Here is a 7,753-nt window from a genome sequence, read left to right as displayed (position 1 = left end):
ATTAAAAAAAAAAAAAAAAGAAGAAAAAGAAAAAAAAAACACTCTTTCGTATTTCTCTCGAATCTCGTTCACATTCAGAAAATTCGTTATTTGTCTTTGAATCCTTATCTCGATAATTAAAAATCTTTTCTCTGGACAGTTAATTAACCGCGCTCCTCGAATCAAACAGTAATTTCACTCGATGTAATTTGATTCCATCTAGAGAATATAATTAATTATTCCGATATGTTCTTTTTTTCTGATTATTTTTTTCTCAATTAATTAGCAGCGCTTCTAATCCTTTACGTTATTTCATTTTCAACTACGACTGGATAATCTTTACCCATCGTCTAATTATTACAATTACAAATTTCACGGTAAACTTTCTTTCATTGCTGAATTGGAGATTTCGATCAATTCTCTTATCGCGACATATCTTTCGTCGCCGTTTCGCAGAGAAGCCTCTTTCTCGTCGAATATTTTCTTAAGAAACAATTTATAATCAAAATTTTGTCAACGATGATTTGAAACTTTCTTTTCTTTTTCCACTAAAAAAAGATGACACTTTTCCAACAGAAAAAAAAATCTATTCAAATAATCGCATTGTTTCCAAATATTACACTCAAAAAATTGCATTCATTAACGATTCTTCGACTTATGCAGAACCAAAGATTCCAGAAATTATTCTTAATTTATTTTTAATTACTTCCAAAATTTCTCTTCCTCGATAACACAGTTCGTTATTCGCCCCGCAATTAGAAGTTTCATGTAAAATTGGAAACGTGTCACAAGAACGGTTCGACAGCTGCGCTTCCTCCAAATTTCCTCGTATACGACTTTACTCGTTACGGGAACACGGTTTCGAACGGTTCGGTGTAATCGAGCATTTACCTCGGCTCGAGATTCACTTCGCTACAACGTGGGGCCCATGTGATCGCAAGCGCGCATGCACGTGCGGGAAAACGCGTCGCAGCGAGCCTCAAAGTGTTCCGGAAGAACAGTGAGACATACCAGAAATACGTTCAACCGTATTGCGTTTCGTGGAAACGATGCGATTCCTGTTGCAGTTGCACAGTGAATTTCGACACGAAACGTTGATCTTCGATAATTAAAGGATGGCTTGGAAACGTGCGTGCCTCGACAATTGTACGTTCGAATTAATTAGAAGGTATAAAGTAAGTAGAAAGTGGAAGAGAGAGTTTCTAACTTTTTTTTCTTCTTCTTTTTTTAACTTAGTTTGATTTTAAGAATGATTCGAATTCTTCGTTCGATTTTCAAAGAATTTCTAATTCGCGAACAAAAGAAAAGAAAAGAAAAGGAAAAAAAGAAAAACGATTTATTTATTGTATTCTGTTTGAATTATTATTTATAAGAATGTTGAATTGTTGTTACGCTTCTCTGTGTATAATTTATAAACAATTTCTGTAAAAAATTTGGAAAGATTTTACCTAACTAAAAAAAAGAACCTATTGAAGAATATTCATTTAACTATATTCGTCTAGAAATAGAGCATAGCGGAGAGCAGAATCCATTTAACAGAAATGGCAATATTCCATCCATTAATTCACTTTGAATATAAATTCCATTGTTTTCGAACAATAAAATCGTCATGTCAAATACCGTGACGTTGAAATCGTTGCAGAATGCGGCAAGACGAGAGGAAAGGAAAGGATACGGGAAAAATACAGGAACGTAATAATGGTGAAACTAGACCGTCACGAGCTCGATACATAAATTACTACGCCATGCGCATTGTCGGTACATGCCTTTAGGCGGCGCGAGATTCAAACGACATTGCATCAATAATCGTTTTATCCTCGTAATGAGGTATCGAGCGAGAGAAAGGCAATGGATTCGAATTTTCGCTCGAACCACGATGATTTTCTTTCGAATCAATTTACCTAACGTTTTGCACCGTTGTAAGAATTAAGATATTTATCAAATTTTACGAAAATTTATGATATCTTACTTAACTGTTAAATTATTAAGCAATTTAAATTTGCTTAAATTAAACGAAACGCATTAGAGATAGATACATCAATTTTTGTTTCGCTTCTACAATTAACCCTCCTTAAATTTCATAAATATATTAACACGTATTACGTATAATTAAATCGATGTATATATCGACATTAAGATTACCCGTAACAAATATTTAAATACAATAGGAATAAAATTAAAATATATCGAGAGAAGAAATTATTAACTAAATTAAACGAGAAAACAACTCTCTATGTTGATATTAAAACAATTTAACACGAAGAAGTTTCACAAAAGAAAAAGTTACTGGAACAGATATTAAATCGCCAAGTTATCTCCTTCGAGGTCGAAAAGCATAAAAGCATAAATTTTTCCATCCGTTATCCGCGTTATTCACGGCAGAAACGAAATAAGAAAAGGGGAGGGGAGGGAGGAGCAAAACTGGATCGTAATCGAACACTTAGGATGGAAAGTTGAGCGGGTGTTTAACAACGGCGAGTTTAAACAGCGAGCATTTTAAAGCGTCGGGTCTCGCTCGAGAAGATCGATAAATATCTGAAAGCGAGATATCACCGCGAGTGATGAACGATCCCGCGCAAACATCTTGATGCAAATATTAATTAGACGTGTATTAATCGCCATTTATCCCGATTTAAATTCCTCCCCGCGAATTACGTCCCCGGATAGGAATTCATTTCCGAGACGTGGCCGTAAGCGGAGTATCCAGCCGAGTTTAACGTGACACACATCTCGCTCATTACCGACTTAATCGGCGAATTCCCCGAGGAAGCCTTGCGTTGACAGTTTAAACTACGTGGCGAAGCCCGGATTCTAACGTAATAACTAAATATCCGTGGCGCTCTCCAACTCGTCGCCGCCTAATGGAATCGAATTTTCGCGAATTATTTCAATCGACGCGTTGCTGAGAGTAGTTGCGTTTCGGGCGACGATTTCGTTTGTGTCGAGTTTGGCGATTGGTTGGATTTTCGAAAATCGAACGAATTGAAAAGGCGGATATTTGGAATATTTCGAGTTCGACTAACCTATTCGAGCGGAAATGTATATTTATTCTGATTTTAACGTAGTACATTTCTTTTATAATAGAAATGTATTTTCTGTGTTGTGAAGCTTTGAATCATCGTAATTATAATTTAAAGGAAGAATTATTTTTCGATTGATATTTTGACGATTAAGATTATATCACGAGCAATATTATAAGTGTTTTATAGAAATGTAATAATAAATGTTTGGATTTACGTTTAATTTAACAGAAAATCAGACCAGGTAAAATGGGAATCTTAATTTAGCGTGAAATTAAAAAAATCTCTAAACTGATTGTGAGATTACCTCTTAGGTACTTACGATAAGATGTTATATTTTGCAGCTCGTTTATAGTTGAAATATTACCTGCAATAAAAAAAAAATTAAAATAACATCGAAATATTTGACGATAATATTTGTTATTTTATATATATATATATTTTTCTTCCTCCCCAAACTTTTATTTTTATTTTTCAATCTCCTTTATTCCTTTTTCCCCCGCGAAAGAAATTTATCTCGGTCCAAGACACGTATATAACAAGAGCTTTAAGCTTTAAATATACGTACTTCCAGAAATTTTACAACGACTCCGGTTAACTCGCGTTATAAAGTCTCGAATTTCTCGTTCTCGAGACTCGGCAAGGTGGCATTAATTTCGTATAAATTCGGACGGAACAATATTCCGGATGCACAAGCTATGACAGGGTGTAGTAAGTTGCATGGTGTTTAGCGCGGAGTCACGGCTAAAAATATCTGGCAAAGCGAGAATAAACGTTTACGAAAATAACAAAGACAGTTTTACCCTGTTGACCTGGAATTTAAAGTACCCCGGTTAAAGCAATTCGGTTTAGATAAAATTAACGCTGCCTTCTTCTTCGGATCCTTGTTTTATCTCCAAAACGAATTCACACGAGGTGTAAAATTACCGTTTCAAATCATCAAAAATCGTTTTTCTCGCGTCGCAATGTAATGAATCGCAACAAACGATTATTTAAAAAATTATTAATCAAATATCTCTCTCAGAAAGGGAATACGCAAAGAGAGAAACGCTTGCCACGATAATCATTACATCAAATATATTATATTACGTTAAAATTGATTCGATATCATAATAGTACCTCCAAAACTAATAATATTATTTTTCCTGTCTATAGCTAACGAATAAAATATCAAAGCGAATCTGCATACAATACAATTGAACGCGGTTAAACACGTTAAAACCCCGCAAGTATCCAACCCGCGCATGGCTTCCCGCAAGAATGAAGCTGAGAATCGAATTCGGGTTTAAAATCTCCATTGTCTTCTCGATCTATCGTTCAACGTCCTCGAGCGCATCTTCGAATTCTTAAAAAAAATTACCCTTTCTGGCCCATTGTTCTCTCGAGCTGCGTCTTCAAATCTCTCTCTAGTCTTCTCAGCCTAAGAATTATCGAAAGTGATGGATGATGTACGTTCGATAACGCGCGAAGATAAACGCGCGTTGGAGGAATATTGAGAGGAATGGATGCAGGTTGGAGGAATATTGAGAGGAATGGATGATAGAGGGAGGACGAGGAGACGAAATTCGAAGGACGAGGATGGCGAGGACCACGCAAGAGGACGCTGTCAATGACTTTGGCGTGGCGGAGAAAAGTAAATATAGCACGGCGACCAAACCAGTTCTCTTAAAATAACTCGCGGTCCTAAGGAGCGCATTCTCCATCGGCGGCATTTTGGTAACCGTACAGGTTTTGATCACACGCCGAAAAACGAGTCGGAGAGGTGACGCCGATCCTCCATCGCGAATCTCTTTCGATCTGTCGCCCGCTCGATCCTTCCTTCAATTCTCTTCTCTCGATTTATTAAAACACAGATTATATTTTTGAGATATGGAATTTAATTTTTCATTTTCTCCGCCGAGAGAATTTTTTTATTTTTGCTTGTAATTGATATAAGAATATCGTTTGGAATTTTATTATTGGGAAATTTAGAACCGGTAGTGATAGAAACACGTTTGACGATTATTTAAATAAATTCCTTAAGGTAAATATTATACTTTGTAGAATTAGGAACGACTTGATTGCACGAGTATTCTTAACATAATTTTCCATTATTTAGAATGATAATATAATATAAGATTCGGATGTTGAATTAATAAAGACAATTATTCGAATAAATTTCCTTTTAGTAAATATTTTATAAAATTAGATTAGCTTGACGTAATATCTTTTTCTATTATTTTTTCTTAGTTTAAATTCTACACTTGCAAAGGAAATGTAGAAATTTTCATCTAGAAGTGAATATTTAAGAATGAAAAAAATTGTAATATTGATGATCCTATGTGTCGTTTAAACTTGAAATATGAGAAATTTTGTTTAGGAAAATAATTTAACTTTCTATAGTGATTATTTTACACGTTTCACATTTTGCTTGTTGAAAAGAATTTTAAACACACATTGTCTATTCAACAAACTCTTTTTTTTATAGTAATTCTTTGTCGTATCTGCGTTTAAAAAAAAATTGGTTATTAGTATTAGAACGTGGATTTGACAGATAACGTATATGTCCACGTTTAACATCCTTCATGTTTATTTTCTTTTTTTTTTTGAACTAGATGACAAGTTGCTGTCGAGAATTGTGTCACGTATAAATTTGTTAGTATAAATCTACGTGTCGTTAAAACCTAGCGTTACGTAAAGAGGGATGTAAAATTGACACGTGTCCTCTGTGTGCACCCCTATCTCTTAAGTGTTCTATTTTTTTGCATTGAAATTGATGCACGATGTATCGTTTTTGCATTAATTAAACAATTAATGGGAATAACTGTTGAAAATTAGAAGCCCAATATTTGAATATTATCATAATTTGAGAAGAATATTGTTATAATTTATAATATTATTTTATAACATTTATTCATTTAAAGATGCAATATATGTTTATTGAAATAAAAGTACGAATAAAAATGAAACGTTAGCTCGTTAATATCCAAGTTATCCCTGAAACGATCGATCTAAATCAAATCGCGAACTATCCCCATAACATGAAATGTTATCACAAATGATGGACCACTTCGTATCAACATCGATCAATAGACGAAATGTCATCAGGAAATTCTGATGAATTTATTATTTCATTTCACATTCACCCTTCGTTTCTCACAAATCATTGATCGAATTTCGCGATCAAGAATCGTCGAAGAATCGAATGAATAACAAAATAAATTTAAAAACCTATCTCGTTCTTAAATTTCTTCAACATAAACCCTCAATCTAATCTCAGGGATCGTGCTTCCAAGATCACAAATTCTTGGAACGAAACGCAAGAAATATTCGAATTTTCTTCGCCAAGTCTGCCTCCTTAGACTATCACGTACAGATGATTCTGCTCGTAATTAAATTAAAAGACCAACTCGAAAGACGAGGCATAAACTGAAGCAGCGCGAGAGGAGGGGGAGGAGAAGAAGGAGGAGATGGAGGAGGAGGAGGAGGAGACGCTTAAACTCTTTCCACGATGTTTGAAAGGGTGGAGAGGTTGGATGGAACGAGAAGAACGACTGGAAAGAAAAGGACTCCAAGAGAAGTGTTCCAGAGGTGCGTCGCGACACGGTGCAATTATTTAGCCAAAGCTTATCCTGCAGTTGGCCTTGCGGTGCTTCGCCCTGTCCGCTGCAAAATATGCTTTAACGCGATAAATCCTCCGCGTAATTGAGTAGCGAGTGTAAATGAAAAATTCAGCCGAAGGGAAGGGCGAGGGGGAAGAGAGAGGGGTAAACCATTCCTCCATTTTTATTCCCCTCCTTCGTTTCTCCTTTTCTCTCGAACTATTTTTCCCTCCCTCGAGCAATTTTTGTCGGTTTGTTGCTTGACAAGTGTAACGCTGCTAACTTTCGAGAAATTGCAAAGTTATTTCGAGTTTTTTCGAATTTATACAAACAAATAAACGCGTGCGAATTTTTTTAGATGTGTAAATGTTTTGCATGATTTTTATTATAATTTTTGAAAAATCACATGGATTAAATTGTTGATACGAAGAACGTAAGTATATATTATACTGGAAAGGAAAATATAGAGAAAAATTTCTTTCACTTTTTAAAGATCTTTCGAAATTCTATTCTTTGTCGTAATTTAATAATAATAATTTTTTTATTCGAACAGAGAATTCGTTTTCGATGTAAAAATAATATCTATTTTTTTTTTTTTTTTTAGTAAATTATGGTTGTCCCCATTTTAATATACTTACTTTTCTTTTATCCAACAATGAATTCTCTCCCCGCGGAGAGAAAAATATCTGTACATTTATTTCGACGTACGCTTTTTAGTAAATAATAGCAGGTCTCGAATTTATTTCTCCGAGCGATCTCACTGTTCAACATCGATATTTCAATCTTCGAGATCTCTTACACTCATATACACACTAACACGATACGCCAGATATAAAGCCGAACAAATGACTCACTCTTTCTTACTTGCTTTTTGCCATCTTCACATCATTCTACATTTTTTCTCTCGCTCCCCTCCGCTTCCTGCTTCTATCGTTTCGTCCTTTCTTCCCCTAGTCATTTAATCCTTCTTTTATTCTTTCTCCGTCGCTCTCCGTTTTCTTTCTCTCTCTTTCTCTCTTTTCATAACCTCCCACTTTCTTTTGTTTCTTTCACCCGCCTACACCTATTTTCTTGCGTATTCTTTCTCGTTTCCATTTGTTGTTCGCGTTCTTTCTGCAACATTAGACGACGGGAAGAATTTCATCTTAGAAACACTTCGGCAACATTTGTTTT

General features: G+C 35.0%; 1 protein-coding gene across 2 annotated transcripts in view; it reads right to left on the bottom strand.

Annotated features, from left to right (window-relative positions):
• LOC102677890 (tyrosine-protein phosphatase non-receptor type 13-like) overlaps window positions 1-7,753 on the bottom strand; it is a 158,438-nt gene that overhangs the window by 82,957 nt on the left and 67,728 nt on the right. The window lies entirely within an intron of this gene.

The sequence above is a fragment of the Apis dorsata genome, unplaced genomic scaffold, assembly GCF_000469605.1.
Source record: "Apis dorsata unplaced genomic scaffold, Apis dorsata 1.3 scaffold_194, whole genome shotgun sequence".
NCBI lineage: Eukaryota > Metazoa > Arthropoda > Insecta > Hymenoptera > Apidae > Apis > Apis dorsata.
This window is presented reverse-complemented; position numbering and strand designations above follow the sequence as displayed.